This window comes from Gracilinanus agilis, chromosome 3 (assembly GCF_016433145.1).
Source record: "Gracilinanus agilis isolate LMUSP501 chromosome 3, AgileGrace, whole genome shotgun sequence".
Lineage (NCBI taxonomy): Eukaryota > Metazoa > Chordata > Mammalia > Didelphimorphia > Didelphidae > Gracilinanus > Gracilinanus agilis.
The window spans coordinates 272,006,574-272,026,894 of NC_058132.1; positions in this window are offsets into that span (position 1 = coordinate 272,006,574).

The window sequence follows — 20,321 nt, forward strand, 5'->3', positions numbered from 1 at the left end:
CCAATGCTTAGGGTGATTCTTTGCACAAAGTAGGCATTTGGTAAATATTTCTTGAATGAAAATTTTATTAGTATTTTCCACGCTGGATCAATAGGATTAAATAGTTTTTAAAAATATTTTAAGCTAAGTGAAAATATTTTGTTGATTTTTTGAAATGTCTAAACTGTCTATTTAAATTATTTTACTTTTCTCTAAAAATTATAATTAAATTATAAATAATTTTTGAGGCCCCATTTCACTGTATTTTTTTAAGTGGACAGAATCTGAAAAAGTAAGTGATATTCATTGCCAACAGAGCTGCAGCTATCATCTTCAGGTAGAATCCTTGGTAAAATAAATTATTGCTTAGATTTCCTTTATGACATTTGGATTTCTTATTTTCCTATGGGATCATGGTTTCTAATTCATTGTAGGCAAGATTCTCTACTTCACCAATTGGAATCTGTAAAAGGGTAGTAATACAAAGTTAGGAGCAAAGTTTACAAAAATTTGATGTCCTAGAGTAATTCTATGGATTTTTCTCATTATTGCCAATGGTTCATACTTAGGATATGATAATAGGGACAGGATCTTTCCACAGGTCATGAGTTGGGGGTTTTCTTTAAACTGTGTTTCCAAATATTATTTTGCTTTTAGCACACCTATGAAGAATGTAGGTCACATTAGAGGTAAGGTGCCATCCACCTCTGTCCAATGCGTTAGTTAAAATCACTTGGGGTTCTATTTGGAAATACTGAGCCTCAAGATATGTAGTGTTTGACAAACTTCCTGTGGACATGTGAGGAACTTTGAGACTACATTCCCCGTGATCCAATGGTTTTCCAGTTAAACGTGAGACAACAGGAACCAATGTATAGCGCAGTTTAAATTCGGAGGGCAGGCTGGAGACGGTCTCTTTTTTGCTACCTGAGCAGGCTCTATGGCACGGGAGAGGAGGAAGATGGGTGGAGATACAGATGGGCAGCATTCTTAAGTATAGTCAGGCTCGATCATATATACATATACATATACATATATATATATATATATATATATATATATATATTACCAACATATATTACTAACATGGCCATGGCAATTAAAATATTAATTTCCCTCATAATATCAGCCTTTATCATTTTTAATCATTACACCAACCATTTACATACTATTCATTCACCTCACCTATGTCAGCATCCTCATCCTCTTGTTCAAAACCTGGAAATGAAATGAGAATAAACCTAATGTGGTGCAATTCAATATAAATATAAATTGATCTTCTATTAATGGTAGAAATTTTTTACCAAACAAATGATACACATTTAGATAAACTGGTAACAATGTATCCTGCTTCTAATATTACCATCTTTTGACAGAATACACTATTTTCAGTGCCTTTAGTATATAATACATTGGATGATATGATAGAGTGAGAGTAAGATTTGATTAAAGAAGACAGTTTGGATCCTGACTCTGAGACTTACTACCTAAGTGACCATTATGAAGTTACTTAAAACCTTTAAGTTTTAGTGTCTCTCTTTTAAAATGTGTATGACACTTTCAGAAACTAACATAACAGGATTTTGACAGGAGATCATGTATAAAAACACTCTGTAAACCTCAAAGTGCCACATAAATGATAGTTATTACTTATTAATTAATTTCTTTAATTTTTAATACTAAAATTCTTTAGTATTTAATATAAAAATTTGTGTATAAAACTCAAAATGATATTGTCCAGAACAAATGACCTTATAATGCTTTAAATCTATGAATAATATTTTCTGTGTGATAAAAGTATTAATAAGATATAAATGCCTTTTATACAATCTCTTTTCTGTTAAGTATTAAAATTATGACCATATGCAAGCTCAAAGTTTGGTTTTTCCTTTTCCTATCTGTGAGGCTTTCATCAGGCCAATTCAACTTTCTATTTCAGTATATGTAAAATAAGAGGGTAACTAGCATCATATGATCTGTGTAATAAGGGAATAAGGCAGGAAGGGTGATAAGGTAGTTGTAATAGGGGATAAGGCAAGTGGATGGGTTTTGTAGATCCTTAAGTCAGATGGTAGGAAAGGAGGGTGTAGTAGTGGAGTTAGTAAATTGAGGTAGTAGGAGGTGTAAGGGAATGACTGAGTTTTGGAAATATAAACACTGAAGTATAAAGAGTAGCAAAGGGAGAGGATGAGGTAATTGGGTAGGCAGCTGCAGCAGGGAGACTGGATACACAGTTTTGAGATAAGAGACACTGAAGGGAAACAGACTGAGTCCACCAGGTAGGAAGAGCACTTCTACAGACAAAGGTTAGGGCCAGCCAGAAATGGCTAGAAACTGACTAGAGAGAAAACTATTCTTTCTCCCTTTCTCCCTCTTTTATCAAACAACCAATGATTTAGCCAAAGGTTTGATTAAGTGACAACAGGGTTTATTGAGTTTCAGGGTTGACTGTAAAGGACAGAGGGATACAAGGTATATCTAACAACTGCCTAGGGAGAAGCTTTAGGTGGGGGAGGGACACAGGAATGAGAGACTGAGAAAGGACCTGCCCCACTCAGTCTCTGGAGGTTTTGTTGCCTTTAAGGTTAGGAAAGTTGCATACAATGATTCAGGAGATAATTTGCATCAAGGATAAGCCCTACTTGACTAAGGGGAAACTAAATCTACAAAGTTTGAATGCTACCACCCACATCCACCCTTCTTCCAAAACCCACAGGAAATTCAAGAAGGAAAATGATGATTGGGATAGGGAAGGTCAGAGAGATCCAGAGGAATTAGCTAAACTACAAATCTTAAGAGAAAAGCTGCAGAATCAAGGCCAGTTCTTCAGCCCTCAGACCGAGCTCAATTGACCCTCCTGCTCTGACCGAGACTCCAGGATCAACTGCCTCTAGTCAGGGTTCTAAACCCTTTTCAATTGTCAGAAATTCTGCAGTAAGGCTTTGCAGGGTTGATTTGCACCTTTTGCACCATACCTGTAAGCTCCCTTTCACAGTAAAATCACTTGCCCCTGTGTTATTACAACACACATACATTTCATCCAAAACACATGCAATAAAAAATATTACTAGTTACTAAAGGAGAATAAGTCACATTTCATGTGATTATTAAGTGAATTTTTAATATATGTGATATTATTTGAGAGGCATTGGGAAGCTCTTTTTAACTAGAGTTATCTCATATCCTGGCTTTCCACATTGTCTGAAATCCTACAATTAGAGGGTCGTACTTTGAGATTAAGAAGAATTCTCATTTTAAATACAGATTATTAATGAGTAGCCTTCCTATTTTATTAGAATAATCTGAAAGGTCTTACTCTTACCACCAACTAATGTTAGTATAGTGTAGAAATGAGATTTTTTTTGGAAGTATGAAAAATTATTTTGGAATCCGAGCATCTTGCCCATGGAGGGAAGGTCTTAGAAGGGCAGCAGAGAAGGGGGCCTTTTGTAACCAAATGCACCACAAAAAAATTAGATATCATGGAATGCAAAGAAATGGAATAGTGGCTTAGATCAAAGAAAAGAGACACAAAGGCTGAGAATAGTTTTCCTTTCATTTTGATTCTTTCCACAGCTAAGACTGGGAACCCAATGTATAAGTAAAAAATTTATATTTATATAAAAGTTTATTTACAAAAGGTTTTCCTCACAATTATTCTATGAGATAGGCAAAGTAGTCTTATCTTTAACTTACAAATAAAATAACTGAGACTCATAGGGTAATATAATTATCATCTATGGTTACACAATTTTGGAATATGGAAATTGAACATAGATCTCCTGGTAGCATATCCAACATTATTGCTTTCAACATATATCTGTCTTCCATTTTATGTTATAGGAATATACTATTGGTAATTATTCTTTCATCTCTAAGAAAAATTGATTTATCCAACATATTGTTTTAATTGGATGTAATGTAATCCGGTAGAATGTTAAGAACCTTGAGAACAAAATCTGTTTCATTTTTACCTTTGTTATCAACATATTCCAGCTCAGAATCTTCCATATAATAAATGCTTAGTAAATATTTTTTGGCTCTTTGTCTATAATTTGTGTTTTTTGTTGTTGTTGTTGTTGGGCTAATTTGATGGTTAGTGTAAAGCAGAGTTGTCTCTGTAACAATTGATGCAGATGTTGAATGTGATGTGTCTTTGAAGTATTAAATTTATAAGCATTTATTGGATTATAAAAGAATTCATTTTTGGCACTCAGACTGCTCTGAGTTGCAATAATGCCTGATTGATCAAAAAATTGCTTGTCTGCTTTCCAAAGGAAATGCAATTTTCTTCTCTGTGTTTCTAGATCCAGATCTCTTAATTCAAAAGTTGACAACAAAGTGCTGATACAGCAAAAGATGTCAAAAGTTTTCACTTTTGATTTGCCAAAGATCATCTTAAATTCTGTGTTCCTGATTCACTCATGCGCCTGATAGAAGAAGTATTTTTAAGCTGAAAAGTACCAACAAAATGTGAGCTTTTATCATTAAAGCAAACTTTCAAAACAACAAAGAATAGACAATATTACTCTCCTTTTGCACTGAGCAAATGAATTACCTGTGATTTGTTTAAAATTTCCCTCAGTCTCATTTAACGAAATAGAATAGAAAAGATTTTTAATTATCTCATTGATCCATTTGTCACACATAATTTAGAATTGTAAAGTAATTTGTTTTTCTTTATTTCTTGTTTGCTTGATCTGACCTCAGGAACAACAGCCCAAATTGGCATGCTCCCAACTGGGCCTGTTCCCTGTCATAGTCTTAAGTACACAATGAGGCATGTGCTACCTTGCTTTCCCCTTCCATTCGGATCTGTTTCACAGTGTGTAATTTTGCTAAAGTGAGTCCTTTAATTATACATGGCTGCAAGTGTCACCTACTGTTACATGATGGCTGTGCTGTGGACAAGTGAAGCATCAGGATCTGTAAAGTCCTTAAATTCCCATTATGTTAACAGAACTTAAGGGCAGATGTTAACTAATCTGATAGTGAGCTTGGGGGGGAGAGGAGGGAAGTCAAGTCAAGTTTTTTATTGAACTACCCATCTGAGTTGCTTCTCTACTGCCTGTAAACATTCCCATGTCTCCTCCACCATAAAAAATATGCTCACTTCATTCATTAGCTCTTCCCCTTTGTGACTAGCCTCTTTAAGAAGGACTTTTAAAAAAGATGTATTGACTTCCTTTCCTCTCACATTCTTCTTAACTCTGCAGTCTGTATTCCAACCTCATCATTTAATTGAAACTGCGCTCTACTAATTAAAAGATCCAGTATCTTTCCATCCAATTTAATGACCTTTGCTCAATCTTTATCTTTCTATATCTCTCTTCAGTCTCAGACATTGTGAATAACCTTCATCTATTTAATATTCCATTTTCTAGAGGTTTTGGGGGCATATAATACATATTCCCTGGGTATGTCTTGCTGTATCTTGAACAAGATATTCCATTTCCTGGCTCCAGGCATTTGCTCTGGATGTATTCCATGCATGGAATGCTCTTCTCCCTCATTTCCATTTTCTGACTTCCTTCAAGTATCAACTAAAATCACAACCTTCAACAAGAAGCCTTTCCCAGTCTTAAACTAATTCTAGTGTCTTTCCTTTGTCCTTCCCATTCCTTTTTTATTTCTGTTATATCTATTTGGTAATGACTAAGAAAGAGAAAAATAGATCAGTGGTACAGAACAGATATACAACAAACAATTGTAAGAGATTGTAGTAACTTTATGTTTGACAAAGGTAAGGTTCCAAGTTGGGGGAATAAGAAGACACTATTTGGTTTAAAAAAAAGTTGTTGGGAAAACTGGAAAGCAGTTTGGCAGAAATTAGATAGATACAAATCTATTATACTACTTACCAAGTCAAGATCAAAATTGGCACATTACTGAGTATAAGGTTTAAATTAATATCCAATAACTCCAAGTATTATATTTTATAAAGTTCATTAATAATTACTTGAAGAAGAAAGAAAATACACTAAAAGAAATAAAAGTTCAAGCCTAGTTATCTAACAAAAATAAACCCTCATGAATAAGTTCTGCTGCCTGCCCAAAAAGCCTATTTCCAAAGCTCTGATCAGGGAAGAAACGAGAGAAGTGGGGCCACACACAAACTTTAGCTCCAAAACTTAAGGACGTAATGTAAGAATGAAAGTGGGATACTGGTATGTAGAGTCCTGAGGAGCAGATCGTAATTACACAATCCTCCCTGTGATTCCAATTGAAAATGAGCATATAGAAATCTCCCAGATATATATGCATAGTTTCCCCATGATGAGTATGCATAACCAATTTATATCTCTAAAGATCTTTAACTAGAGGTACATATAACAATCTACTTTCTAAAGGGAAATTACAATAATTTGGGGATAAGAGGGAAATAAAAGAGAAAGAGAATAAAACTAATGGTTTCTAGGCGCATTAACAAAAAGCCAATTAGGGGGCAGTCCCCTTTGGCATAAAAGTTTACATTCAAAATAAATGTGTTTCAACCCCTCACAGTTCAATTTCACTATATTCCAAACTTCATTCTGGATCTTTTGGTGCAGTGTGTGGTTTCTGCAGAATTCTTTATGGTACCTTCTCCAAACAGTTCACTTTCTTGATTTGGGTAGGTAGCAAGTTTCTTATCCTAAAATTACTCTTAAATAAGAAAAAAAAATTTCTTGCAAATCTAGAATTTCATAAAAATTATACAATCCCTCCCTGAAGAGGGTGTTTGCCCAACACACGGATCATCCTGAGATACATGACTGAGTTATGAGGTATGTTAATCAATTGTTAAAAGGAAGTAAAAACATTTAAAAAACCCAAATAGAAGGAAAGGAGAAAAATCAAAATTAAATAGTCTATAAAATTCTGAGTAAGCAAGAATAAGCCCATAGCAGGTCCTAGAATCAGGGCCCAATAAAGTGATTTATGTCCCACAAGTCTATAGGATCATTGCAGCAATATGTACTTACCCAAGCAGCAAGACTGCAGAAAATTGCCATACTATGAAAGGCAGAAAAGGGACTAGATTTAGGAACAGACTGGAAATAGTATTCCCTGGTCTGATTTTACCTTTGCTCTCAGGAATAGGGTAGCCAAAATGGCAGCTAAACCGAGGTACTTTGTCTGAATCTGGCACAGGGAAATTCTGCATCTGAATTTGTCAAACTGCCACTTCCCCAAAAGTCAAAAGAAGTCCTCTGTCTTGGCACAGATTCTCATCAATCCCACTGGAATAGGTTGGTCTCCTTGACTTTGTGCTTCTTGGCACTCTATAATAGCTCTTTTGTGATCCCTTCTTCTGAAATCAGACACAATCATTAATCAAAGTCCCATAATATTTAACAATCAATGACAGGTTTCCATAGAGTAAAGCTTTTGGGGATGCATTAATATTAACACTAATGGACATTGTAAACTTAAATTAATGCAAAATCAAAAAAATCATTAATACTGATAACATGTGCTTCAAGTACAAAAAATAAGAGAAAAACTCAAATACTCTATTGCACATACAAGGGAAAACAATAATTATAAAATGATTTAAAAAATAAAAAATACATAGCTTACAATAAGCAACACACCATGTTAGCCAAGGAGAGATAGAATATACAGGTCTCTCACCAAAAAATGAGATCCATTTCCTTTTTAACTTGGCTATGATTCACAATGTAAGTGGAAGTGATTTTCACAAAGTAACAGCTTTATAAAACAAGAGTAGAGCAAGTAATGCACATTCAAAGAAGTACCAAAATTCCCCTAAATCACAAGAGCCCATTTAATGACAACAGCAAACAAACCTGATACAATTAGGATTCACATGAGTTGCTGTGTGACATTTAAAAAAAATCCTCTGAAGCTCATTGATACTTGTCAAAAGTTCTCCAGATTTAGCCAATCTTTCAACCTTGGCTAAGATATTTTTAACAAAGTCTATAAGTGCCATCATTCCAAATTTGGTAGGAGAGCCCAGAAAGACCTCTGTACTGCTGATGAAAACCTTTTAGGTCTAAAATGTCACCAAGAATCTACATCATTCTGGTGGAAGGGTAGAGTAAGCTGAAGGGTTACAAATATAAAAACCATGCAGAAGCCACTAGGCTCCATGGGAAATGCTCCCTTTCAGGAGCCTTTCAGGAGCCACACCCCCAAGGAAAACCTTCCCACCTCCCTAATGAGACTGTAACAACCATAAAAAGTATATCTTTATATGTCCCATCCATTATATTTTTATAAATGCAGAGGTGGGGAATACAATAGTGCTTTTGCACTTCAACTACTAAATAAATTCTTACCTCTTGTTGCAAACAATTCAAAACCAAGCAAATGATAGTCAGAGGTAGTGGTGCTACTAGATATATAAAAATCACTTATGAAGACCCATTAAAACCAAAGGTTACTGATACAGGTGGCAACCAGTTTGATGGAGTTCATTCATCAACATCTATGTGACAATTAACAAAGGCAAAAAGGAAGAAAAGGCTCTTTAAGCAACATATGATCACAATGGATATGGTGACAAATCCAGCATCTATAAGGTCTTATTATTTTGCTGTGGAAGAGGGTTTGTCCGAGTTGCTTATAGGCTTTTACAATGTTGTTTTCTCTAGTCTAGTCATATGGAAGGTACAAATAAAGCTAATATAACAGAACATATAGCTAATGGCCAAAACATAGTAGATGAAAATGACATAGTGTAACAGAAGATATTAAATTAGATCCATATGTGAATATAAAAACCAAAATTAAATCTTAAAGCAAATAATATGCAAATACAATATATGTGACAGGACGTGAGCAATGAATATAAGAGACCTTTTCTCTAATTCAGATACTGCATTACAAAGACTTCTTCACTATTTGGTGGAGAACAAACTGAAAGAGTTAACATCAATAAAACAATGGAGTCTGAAAAGGCTTAAAGATTCACCTCCAGACTCTTTGAGCTTTCTTCTCCTCCCCAGTGTTATCATTCATCTATATTTCTTTGGTCACACTTCTGGGGTTCCCTATATCTGCACTGGGCATAGTGTGGATGAAAACCATTTTGGATGTGTTGCAGAGGCTGGGCAGGACAAAATGGCAAGGGGAAATAGGGAGATGAATCTCCCCTTTGAATCTGGAGAATACTCAAGCTAACAGCAAGGACAAGTACACCAGGAATGAAAAAGAAGGAAGAAAAGACTTCCTAAAACTTTGGTAAAGCACTGTTCTTTCATAGAGTAGGCCATGCTTATAATTCTTCTTATTAAATTGGTCACAATTCTTCTTCCTATTTGTAGGTGGTGATAACCTAGTATGCACTTGCTAGGAGTAAAGTGAAGAGGTTTGGAAGAGTAACCGTCCTTCCCCTCCCCCCTAGAGTAAAAATGCCAGGTAGCTACTTGCTTCCCCTGACATGTGGGCAGGGAGTTAAGAGGATAGAAGCATTTCCTAAGGTAAAAGCCTTTAGGAGGCTAATTGTTGCCTAAGAGAAACACCTGGGCTTCCAAGGCAGCAGCAAGCACTCAGGTGTTATCAATGTGAGGGAAATTTATACTTTACTAACTGCTCAGAAAGCAGCTTACAAGGACTCCCAGCTAGTATGTTCAAGAAATGTAGTGGCAGGCTTGCAGCAGCAGCAGCAGTAGCAATAGCAGACAGAGGAGCAGAAACAGGAGTAGCAGCAAGAGGCTTTGTAAACTAATCTGTCTTTTAAAAACTGCTCTACAACTTAAAGCAGAGTTAGGGTTCTAAACTCCAGACTTAATATCCAATAACTCTAAGTATTATATTTTATAAAGTTTATTAATAATCACTTGAAATAGAAAGAAAATAAACTAAAAGAAATAGAAATTCAAACCTAATTATCTAACAAAAATAAAACCACATGAGAAAGTTTTCCTGCCTTCCCCAAAAGCCCATTTCCACATCTCCAATCAGGAGGAAAAGAGAGAGATGAGGACACACACAAACTTTATCTCCAAAATGTAAGGACATACTGTGAGAATGAAAGTGGGATGCTGGGATATAGAGTTTTGGGGAGCAGATTCTAATTATACATGAGATATAATTGGAGATATTATGAACAAAAATTAGAAGCCCAGGGAACATATTGCCTATTAGATTTATGGATAGGGTAAGAATTTATGAATAAACATGATTTAGAAAGCTTGTGAAGTAAAAAATTGATAGTTTTGACTAAATTAAAGGTTGTTATATAAATAAAACTAAAATATCCAAGATTAGAAGGAAATCAGTAAGACTAAAGAAAAAAATTTATAGAATTTTTGAAAAGAGTTCTCACATCTAAAATACACAGAGAACTTTGCAAATATGTAAGAATATAAACTATTTCCCAATTTTTAAAATGATCAAAAATATAAACAAATTATTTTTGGATGAAGAAATCAAAGCTGTATACAAATACAGGAAAATTACTCTCAATTATTATTCATTAGAAAAATTCATAAGGAAAAAATACTCCAAGATATTATCTTACACCTCTCAGATTGGCTAAAATGATAAAAAGACAGAACAACAAACATTGGAGGAGATATTGAAAAATGGGAACACTAATAAATTGTTGGTGTAGCTGTGAATTGATCCAACAATTTTGGAAAGAAATGTGGAATCATACTCAAAAAGTTATAAAACTATGTGTACCTTTTGACCCATTAATAAAAATATTAGGTTTATTTCCTAAGGTGATCAAAGAAAAAAGAAAAAGAATCTATGTTTTAAAATATTTGTAGAAGCTCTTTTTTTGTGGTGGAAAAGACCTGGAAACTGAAGGGATGTTCATCAATTGTGGAATTACTGAATAAATTGTTGTATATGTTCATGATGGAATATTAGTGTGCCATGAGAAATGACAAACAAGATAATTTTTTTAAAAATAAAAATCTAGAAAGATTTACAAGTAAGGATGAAAAATGAAGCAAGCAGAACCAGGAAGAACTTTATACTGTGAAGATGGGATTAACTCTACTCCGCCCATTTTTAGATTTAATCACCAAAAATGTAAACACCTTATACTTGAGTGGGGGAAGTCTGTAACCCATGTGTATGGAAGTGGGTTATGAAACAGAATTGATTGACTGTCCCCTGGCAGTCCTAAGCGAAGCTTTAGTCTGTAAATTGGTACATGTAAAATAGAAGTAATGCACAGGAACTGATGCAAAAGAAGGACCTTTAAAAAGGAGCTACAACTTCATGTGAACACTTCTATGGAGTTCAGAGCTTGAGTTGGAGGCTCTCTCTTTCACCTTGGACAGGATCCTGGAGAAGCTCTGGTTGAAGACCTTGGACTGCTTTCTTAAAACTATCATGTGGGTGAGTGAAAAAAGACTGACCACTTTCTGCATTATCTGAAGGGATTAGCCTCAGGAGAGGCCTCTCCTCTTAAGAGAGGTTTCATGACTGAAGCCCTTGATTTATTCATCCCTGGGTCTTTGGCCCTCAAGGCTAAGTCTCCTTTGGCTGAGGACTAATTAGCCCTGCCTGGGTTGAGCCAGGGGCTGAAGCAAAATACTTAGTGTGTTAGGTTAGATACCTTACCCTATACTCTCTCTGATTTTCTTTGTTTCACCCTTACTATATTTTGTAAATAAATTATGATAAAAATAATTTGAAATTGATTAAATTCCTGGTGACCAAAACTCTTAAATATTCATATAATTCACATAAATTTTACCCCCCTTTACAATACACAGTAACAAAAAAAAATGTAGGGTGAATAACTATGAGGGACAACTATTATCAACAATGCAAGGATTCAGGACAATTCCAGGGGACTCATGATGAAAAAAAAAAAAAAAAGAACCATTGCCATAGGGAGTCTAAATGTAAATCAAAACATACTTTTCTTCACTTTATTTTCTCCATGAATTTTTCTCTTTTGTAATATATATATGTATAGATATATGTATCTATACATACATACATATTTTTACAATGTGATGAACAGGGAATTGTGTTTTATATGATAGTTTATGTATTGCCTATAACAACATATCACCTGCCTTTTCAGAGAGGGAGGAAACTTTAGGAGGGAGGAAAATGAGAAACGGGTTTTTTGACATAGCTAATATAACAAATTGTTTCTTTTAGATAGTTATGTTTATTAGAATTTATTATAAATTTATAACTAATATATTATTCTCATATTATTATATATTATGTTTTATATAAAAAGTCAAAATAAGTAGTAATTCAAAAAAATAATAATTGACAATGAGGTCAAATCAAAGTAAGTAAAAAGATAGTATCAAAGTGCCTACCTGCTTTCTATTAATATAAGTCCACTCATCTATATCCATTGATAATAAGAATAATAAAAAGTGCAGAAATGGTGAGCAGTTTTTTTTTTAACTTTAAAATATCATGGAAACTGGAAAGGGACTCTAAAACTGGGAACTGGTGAATGTTGCAATTTTCTAAAAAAGAGTAAAAAAAATAAAAAGAGATTCTTCAAGCAATAAGTATTTAAAATTTGTTTTGATTCCTAGAATATTCTAACAAACTTCAATAAAATGATAGCTTTTGAGTATCTAGAAAATAAAATAATTTTCATTACACATAAATATGAGCTTTTTATGAACAGGTTGATATCAGCCAGATTAATTTTCTTTTTCTTTTTGATAGACTTACTAGGTTAGTAAATCAAATAAATGAAATATACCTGAGTATTAACAAGGAATTTGGTCAAGTTTTCATTCTAACATTTTGGAGAATAACAATGAAATTGTAGAATATGGATATGGATAAAAAAGAAATATTAGTGGCTTTGATGTTAAAGAGACTAAAGGAATGAATTACCATGAGAAAAATGATATTGGCACACTGGATCTTTTGGAAAAAGCAAGGATTCTTTGAAAAACAAGATATTATTACAAAAGTGTTTTTTTGTTGTGACAATATCAGAAATCTTCACTAGTTAAAGAGACAACCTTTAAAAAAGAAAAGATTTGTTGGACAATTCTAAATTTCTAAAAAGTCTTTTCTTAACAATTCAGGCTGAATACACAACAGAATTTCCACCTCTTCTAAAGGTATCTACCTTAGCCTTCCCAAGTAGCATTATAAGCATCTTTTGAAGTAGCATATCAAACACCTACACACACACACACACACACTATTGACCTAGGTTTCCCAGACCAGAGTCTCAAGAGTCTAGAGTCTACATTCTCCCCTTTTCCCAGTTTCCTTGTCAATAGTCATGTAGCCATAAACATATGAGCTTTACCTTTAACAAGAATTTGGCTAACCTGTGTAAAACACGACTTTGTATCTTTGAAGTAACTAGCTGTATTGTTTACCCTGTCTACCACTGATATCTGTCATGTATCAATGTGTAATAGGTTTTCTTAATAAAAGCCTAAAGCTAGAGCCTGAATTCACGTGAGAGGAATTTCCAAAACTTGTCTTTGACTCCATGTCTCTGTCTGTCTGTCTATCTGTCTCCCTCTTTCTATAATTCATGTCTAGTTGTTCCTTCCAGTCAAAGAACCCTATCAGGACTAGATTACATAGGCCCTAACAGACATCAATCTGTAGAAAATAGTGAAATGGAGTACTTTGGCAATCTACCTTAGTCCTAAACTCTTCAACAATTGTGTAAGTTACATGGAAGCATAGGTATGTCATGCTTACCAAATTTCACAAGAAACAAAGCCAGAAATAGTTGCTAACAAAAAATGGGTAATATTCAGAACTTAAAAACACTGTAAAAAATGGAATAATAGGGCAATTATGATAATATGAAACAATAAAATAATACAAAATACTTATGATGTGATTCAAAACCTCAACTATGCCAGTAGAGGACAGAAGCAGTCTAGGTATACTACAGATTGTGTGGAGATACTTTTGAATCTTCAGAGATTGCACTCTGTGATAGGAACAGTATTTTCTAGTAATCTGCATCATAGGTTGGACTTGATTTTCCTAAGACTTTTTTCCTAATCAGATTAGGTTTATTCTTTTCTTTAAGATGGATTAAAATTCTCTCTTGATTCACTAGGGGCTGGTTCTGATTGTCAAACTCAGATTTCGTACTACAGTTTTGTATCATTTGAAGCACTATTTAAGCATGCATTTACACAGTAGGTGTTTAATAAAAGCTAATTTACTTTTCTTCTTGATTTTCTTTCTTTTTCATGGGCTGGATCAGGTGAGCTCTAAGGGCCTGCCTGACTTGGAGAGACTGTGATTGTGAGTTGGATAACAGTATTTGTAGGTGCTGTTGAAGTGGAATCTAAGAAAGCCCCAAGTTTAGACAGCTTGAAAGATGGAGACCCTAAAGCTTGTCCTTGTTCCCATGAGAATCCACCCTGAAGGGAATCTCAGACTAGCAGTTTCAGACTAAATAATAGACTCTAAAATAAGTGGCAATCCCAGTTAGGTGGGACTAAGCAAATGCTAAATACTCTTTTTGTCTTAAGTAGTTTATCCCAGACAAGAGTCTCCAGAGTCTAGAGTCTCCATTTTCCCCTCTTCCCAGTTTCCTTATCAACATCAACCTCCTGCTAGCCTTATTACTGGCTCAAGGCCCCTATTGACCCACTTTATTCATAACACTACCCATTTAATACAAAATTTAATAGTAATGCATAAAACCTTATACACATATTTTTAAAAAATAACCTGGATAGGTAGAAAAAAATTATCTCGAAATTCAGTATGAATCTATTTTTTGACATGACAATGTAAATAAATTATTACACAACCTTATGGAGTATATTGTTTAGAACAAAAGAATTTATAGTCTCCCTATAATCTCTTCTGCTTAAACAATTCTGGAATGTCATATTTTGTTCTCATGACAATTCTTCCTGGCAGACCATGGTAGAAGAGTAGTTTGAAGCACTAAAATACCTAGAAAAGCGGAAAATTTTTAGAGATCTTCCATTTCAATATCTCCTTCATCTCAATGAGCAAAATGAGGCCAATAAAGTTTAAGGGTCATCCCTACTAGTGACAAAACAGAAATTCAGACCCACATTTTCTTACTTCTAATCCATGTCTCTTTAGTACACAATACTTTACCTTATTCAATAACAGAAAACAAAATTTCTTGAATTCTTTTAAATAACCTCCTAATTTTCTTCCATGTAACTTAAATGCATATCTATATACCTTTTCAGAGTCTTGAAATTCAGCGAAATGACTCCAACAGAATGAAAGAGAAGGGAAAATAATATTTCATTTATATATTTTTTCTAGTCTCTGAGCCTATAGGCAGTGTTGTAAGGCTGAGAAGTACAACATTTTCCCGTGGAAAAGCTCTTAAAAATAATTAGACTGCAGAAGTGTATTGCATCATGCATAAAATTACCTTATTGCCCATGGCTATTTACATCACTCTTAGATATCTTCCTTTTTAGGTCTTAAAATTCAATCTCATTACTTGCAATTAAATAATTAATATTTTCCACCAAAGTTATAAAAAGCTATATTAGATTAAATTGAGTAAATGTGTTTTATACTTGTTTAAGAAAATAGATCTTAACCTGGAGAACCATTACAATCTATCAGTTTCAGCATTAGTTGAAAACCAAGCACCAGAAAACTTGATATTTATTTAGGGTCCACTAAAGATTGATAAAACCAATCACAAAGCTGTGATTATTGGGTCTACTACAAGTTTGTGCTCCTTAATATGAACTGTTACTATTACTACAGCACAGAAGCCTTATTATACTTTGCTAATTGTCTCTCTATTTTACTTCCCACAATGGCTATTCTTAACCTTTTTACCTCACTTTACCCTTCTGATAGCACTTCTTTCTCATACTGGGGCACCAGGGCTATATTTTACCAAGAAAAGGAAGGCCATTCACTCTATGTTTCTGGCCAGGGAGAAGCACTTCAATCTGTCTAGCTACTAGAAAGATGAATGGTCCATAGGAAAGCATATTGACATAGTCATTCTAGCAGCAAGATAGAGGTTCCAGAACTGATAATGTAAAAAGGATAGAAAGATATTGTTAGGATTATTTTTCAAAGCTGCTGTCTGGTCTGCAGCTTCACCACTCTGACTGGAGAGGGATGGGCCAGTAGAATCAGTTCCTTGTAGTCAGGCTTCTTGACAACTCCTAATAGATGAGGGCCTAAACTCCCTGACTCCCTTGTGATGAATAATCAGATATCTTTAGATGTTAAATATGACTTAAACTGATATGAATGCCAAGGTGATAAATATCTTCAATTGTTGAGGGGATAAATCACAGGCCAGGATTTATAAAAGACCTATGATACCCCTCACAGTAAAGAAACTCCCCAACTGCCGAGCTTGACAATAGGGAATTCTTCTGGAGTTGATGGATCAGACCAAGTGGACTTCAGTTTCTTCAACAGGCAACTTTTAATTAACTAATAAAGTGTAATGCGAGGTGGCTAACAGAAACTTTTTGCTTCTGTAATTTCTAACAGTCACAAAAAGTCAGTTAAACATCTGAGAATCTTCAGAAAGTCGTTTAGGACTTGAAGCTATAAATACAGATGAAGTTCCAACTGATGGGACTTTTTCCTTCTGGCTTTCATTGTGGCTGGAGGCTTTTGCTTTGGCTTATCCTGTTAGTTGTGGCCTTTTGGCTTGGTTTTTCTTTGGCCTTGGCCTGGGCTTATCTTGTCTTGGGGAAATTTAAACCTATCTCATTTCTCTGGACCTCTCCCTGATCTCTCCATCTACATTCCTTTCCCTTCCCCTGAATTTCCTGTTGGTCCTGAGTGGAAGGGAGGCCTTGGTGATTGAACATTGTGGGTTTTAGTTTCTATAGACAAGTAGAGTATCCTCAAATAAGTTACCCCTAGTATTAGTGATTTAATAAGGACTTTACTTAAAAGGCAGTCAAATCTCCTGACTGGGGGAGCAAGCTCTCTCAGTCTAAACCTCTCCGCCACCCATCCCGCACCATCACCCCTCTCCCTAGCAGCAGTTAGAAAATCCTGTACCTCTTCCTTCTGACTTTCCTGAGATTAACAAATGCCCTTGTTACCTACTCAAAGCCTCTGGTGAATCATTGTATCAAAGACTGAGGCAAGGGCTAAAGAGGGAAGGAATCATTTTCTTTTTATTTCTTAAAAGAACTGGGGGCATCCATCTTGGCAGGAAGTACCTACCCAAGACTTCCTCCAGCCATCAGTTTGACTGGCAGGGAGGGACCCTCTCAAGTCCTCCCTCAAGAGACTTTAGAAACTAACAAGAGAAACTCTCCAGACAAACCTAAAAATTCCTTACTGGCCCTAGTTTCCTCCTTATATTCTCTATCTCAAGCCTCTGGGAATAAACCTATTTGAGCTGCCCTCTCCTATATACCCCATTTCCTTTATCTCCTACATACCTTCCCTTACCTTCTTTCCTCCTACAATCACTTTATAATCACCTATATCCCCTTTATCCTTCCTCACACCCAAATTGCTTTCTTTGACCTACTCAGATAACCTATTCTTTATAACAAAAGACATAGATTGATGATATGGGGAATTAAGGATTCAAGGATATCTAAGGCTAAATCTAGATGAGTGAGAATCTGGCAGTTCCCCACAGGGAAACCTCTGATAGAATTCTATACTTCATTGGCACAGCTGCCTGCTAGCAGATGGATGACAGTTCTAGCTAAACCAGATGAAGCCAAGTAACTGGTGTTTCTTCAAAAATGTCTTATTGAAGTAGTAGTTGATATTAATTGAGAGATGATATTCAATAAATTGAAGAGTGCAGGCTATGACAGGTATAGACTTAAATTGCTAGACCCAGCAGTGTGGATCAGCCTAACACAAATCCTGGTGAAATTTCTGGGGTTCAAATGGAGAGCTACCTCGCTTTCCATCCTTACCTTTCCACCATTTGGGATTTAGTTAGTTTGCCTGGGGGTCTCTTTCTTTTTATAGGGCTGGTCCAATGGTCTTCCAATTGTCTCATGCCTTTCTTGGGGATTCTAAACTCTGAACCCCATCTTACTACAGTTTGTAGAAGATGGCTATTTGCAAAAGCTCTGGTGATGATATGGGGAATTAAGGATTGATGGTGAAGGATTGTGAATTCAGGAAAATTTAGGACTAAACCTAGATGAGTGAGCATCTGGTAGTTCCCCACAAGGAAATCTCTAATGGAATTCTACACTACACTCAGTAGTACAGCTTCTGCCTGCTAGCAGGTGGATGACAGTGCTAGCTAAACCAGATGAAGCCAAGTAGCTGATGTTTCTTCAAAGATGTCTTGTTGAAGTTGCTGTTGATATTAATTGGTGGATGATATTCAATAAATTGAAGAGTGCAGTCTATAACAGATATAGACCTAAGTTACTAGACCCATCAGTGTGGATGTAACAAGAGTATGGCTTTACTAAGAAGATGTCTGGAATTCAGTGAATAAAATGCATAGTTAGGGCAAAACTGAAATAATAGCTCAGGAAAGGCACTCACTGTTGAGTTCTGTTCTACAAATTACTCATTGGTCAATGAACCTGGATGAGAAAAATGATTCTGGGATTACAGGAGGGTTGAACTGACAGAGTGACAGACACACAGAAGTTCTTTTACTGGCCAGTGACAAAGCTTAATGGTTTGGGGTACATACTTTATAGGGAAAATGATATAGGCTAAGGGATTAGGTAAACCTTTTGCAGGGACAATGGTTAGTAAAGATTTACAAGATAGATACAATGGATTTAGATTATCTCAGTGGCTCGAAGCAGGGTTTTCCATAGGATAATAAATCACAGGTAATTTAACATGTCAATTCAACATGTCAATGTATGACTCAGATTTATACAGAGTATTGTATGTTCCTCTCACAAAACTTCTGCTTCAGTAATTTTCTTGGAAGAACATACAATATTTGTTTTTCTCATGCTAGGGAGCAGGCTTGGAAATTCCTAAGCTATGGTTTCCCAGAGACCTTGCAAACTGGGGTGCATTGGGCATTCAACAGCCTGGCTAGAATGGAAGCCCCTAATCTTCATACGCTGTTCCCACAACTCACCAATCAGAACAATTGGTCCCCATGTTTGAAATTCTAGACTTGAAGAGATTAATGCCTTTGGGTCCCTTTCTGGATGGCCAGGCTGCTAGGAAGAAGGTGCCTCTCGGGCAGTATTGGCAAATCTTTAACAAGTTTGAGTACCCAAAGGGCAAATTTCACACTGTGAGCCCCCTTATTACAAGAGAGAGATGAGGGAGAATGTATTTGCTTTGGGTGTCTGGACAGAAGGAGGGAGGCATGCAAAAATGTCCTTGGGGGCTGGGAAGAGGGGTAATGGAGCATCTCCCTAAGTGTTGGCTCTGCATTTGTGCCATGTCTTCACCAAAAATACTGTAGAGTGAGGAGAGAAATGATGTATAACAAAGGCCTGCCTGAAATAGTGGGCAGGTAAATCATTGGGCTATCAAGGCAGAAGCTTTGGGGGAATAGGAAGCAAAGGCAAGAAAAGCTGGGGCAAGATTGAAATAGTGAAGCATACAAGGCATTTACCATTTAGGGAAGCCAAGTCTTAGGTGCCAGAAAGGAAAGATTTAAAACTCCCAGGGCATTAACCCTCCTCAGTATGTGAAACTCTAAGTGAGAAGATGAACTAGGGATTTAAAGAGTGAAACTATATCACCTTTGGATCAAACAGTATTATAATTCAATCTCTGATGGAGAGATGATCTTTTCCCTTCCCAAGGCTAACTTCCCAATTAGTATCCTTGATTACTCTTGACCCTTTCCCCTCCAAATAGGATGTAATCACAATCATTTTATTTTTCATCTTGAATCTGTCTCCTGACTCCTTCTATGATAGCTACAAACATATCTAGGTCAAATACATCCAATAAAAAAAAATAAAATTTTAAAAATACCCATTTACTTTCTTTTACCATCCATTTGGACTAGGATTCAACAAGGAGAGAAAGGGTTTGGAGGGGGAGCCAAAATCAGTACATGATATAAAAATCTGGGTAGTGTTAAGGTTCAACAGAAAAATAAAACTTTAAAAAGATAAAATCAAGAATGAATTTAGCACAGAAATCAGTTTACAATCTAGAATTTTAAAACATGGCTAGCAGAAGAAGAAAACTTGATTCTAAAATGAAGAATCATACTGGAAAAGAAGGGAAAGTAACTGGGAGAATAGCACTATTAATCCTGTATAGTGACTATATAATGGAGGAGAGACACAGGTAAGGGGCAAGAGGCAGGGACAAACTATCTAGGAGGGGAAAGGACAGGATGTTACTAAAGAAATTTCAAATCAATTCAATTTTGTAAATATTCATTTAGAATCTACAATATCAGAGGGCAATTAGGTGGCTCAGTCGATAAAGAGCTAGATCTGAAGATGGGGTCCCAGGTTCAAATATGACCTCATATACTTCCTAGATGT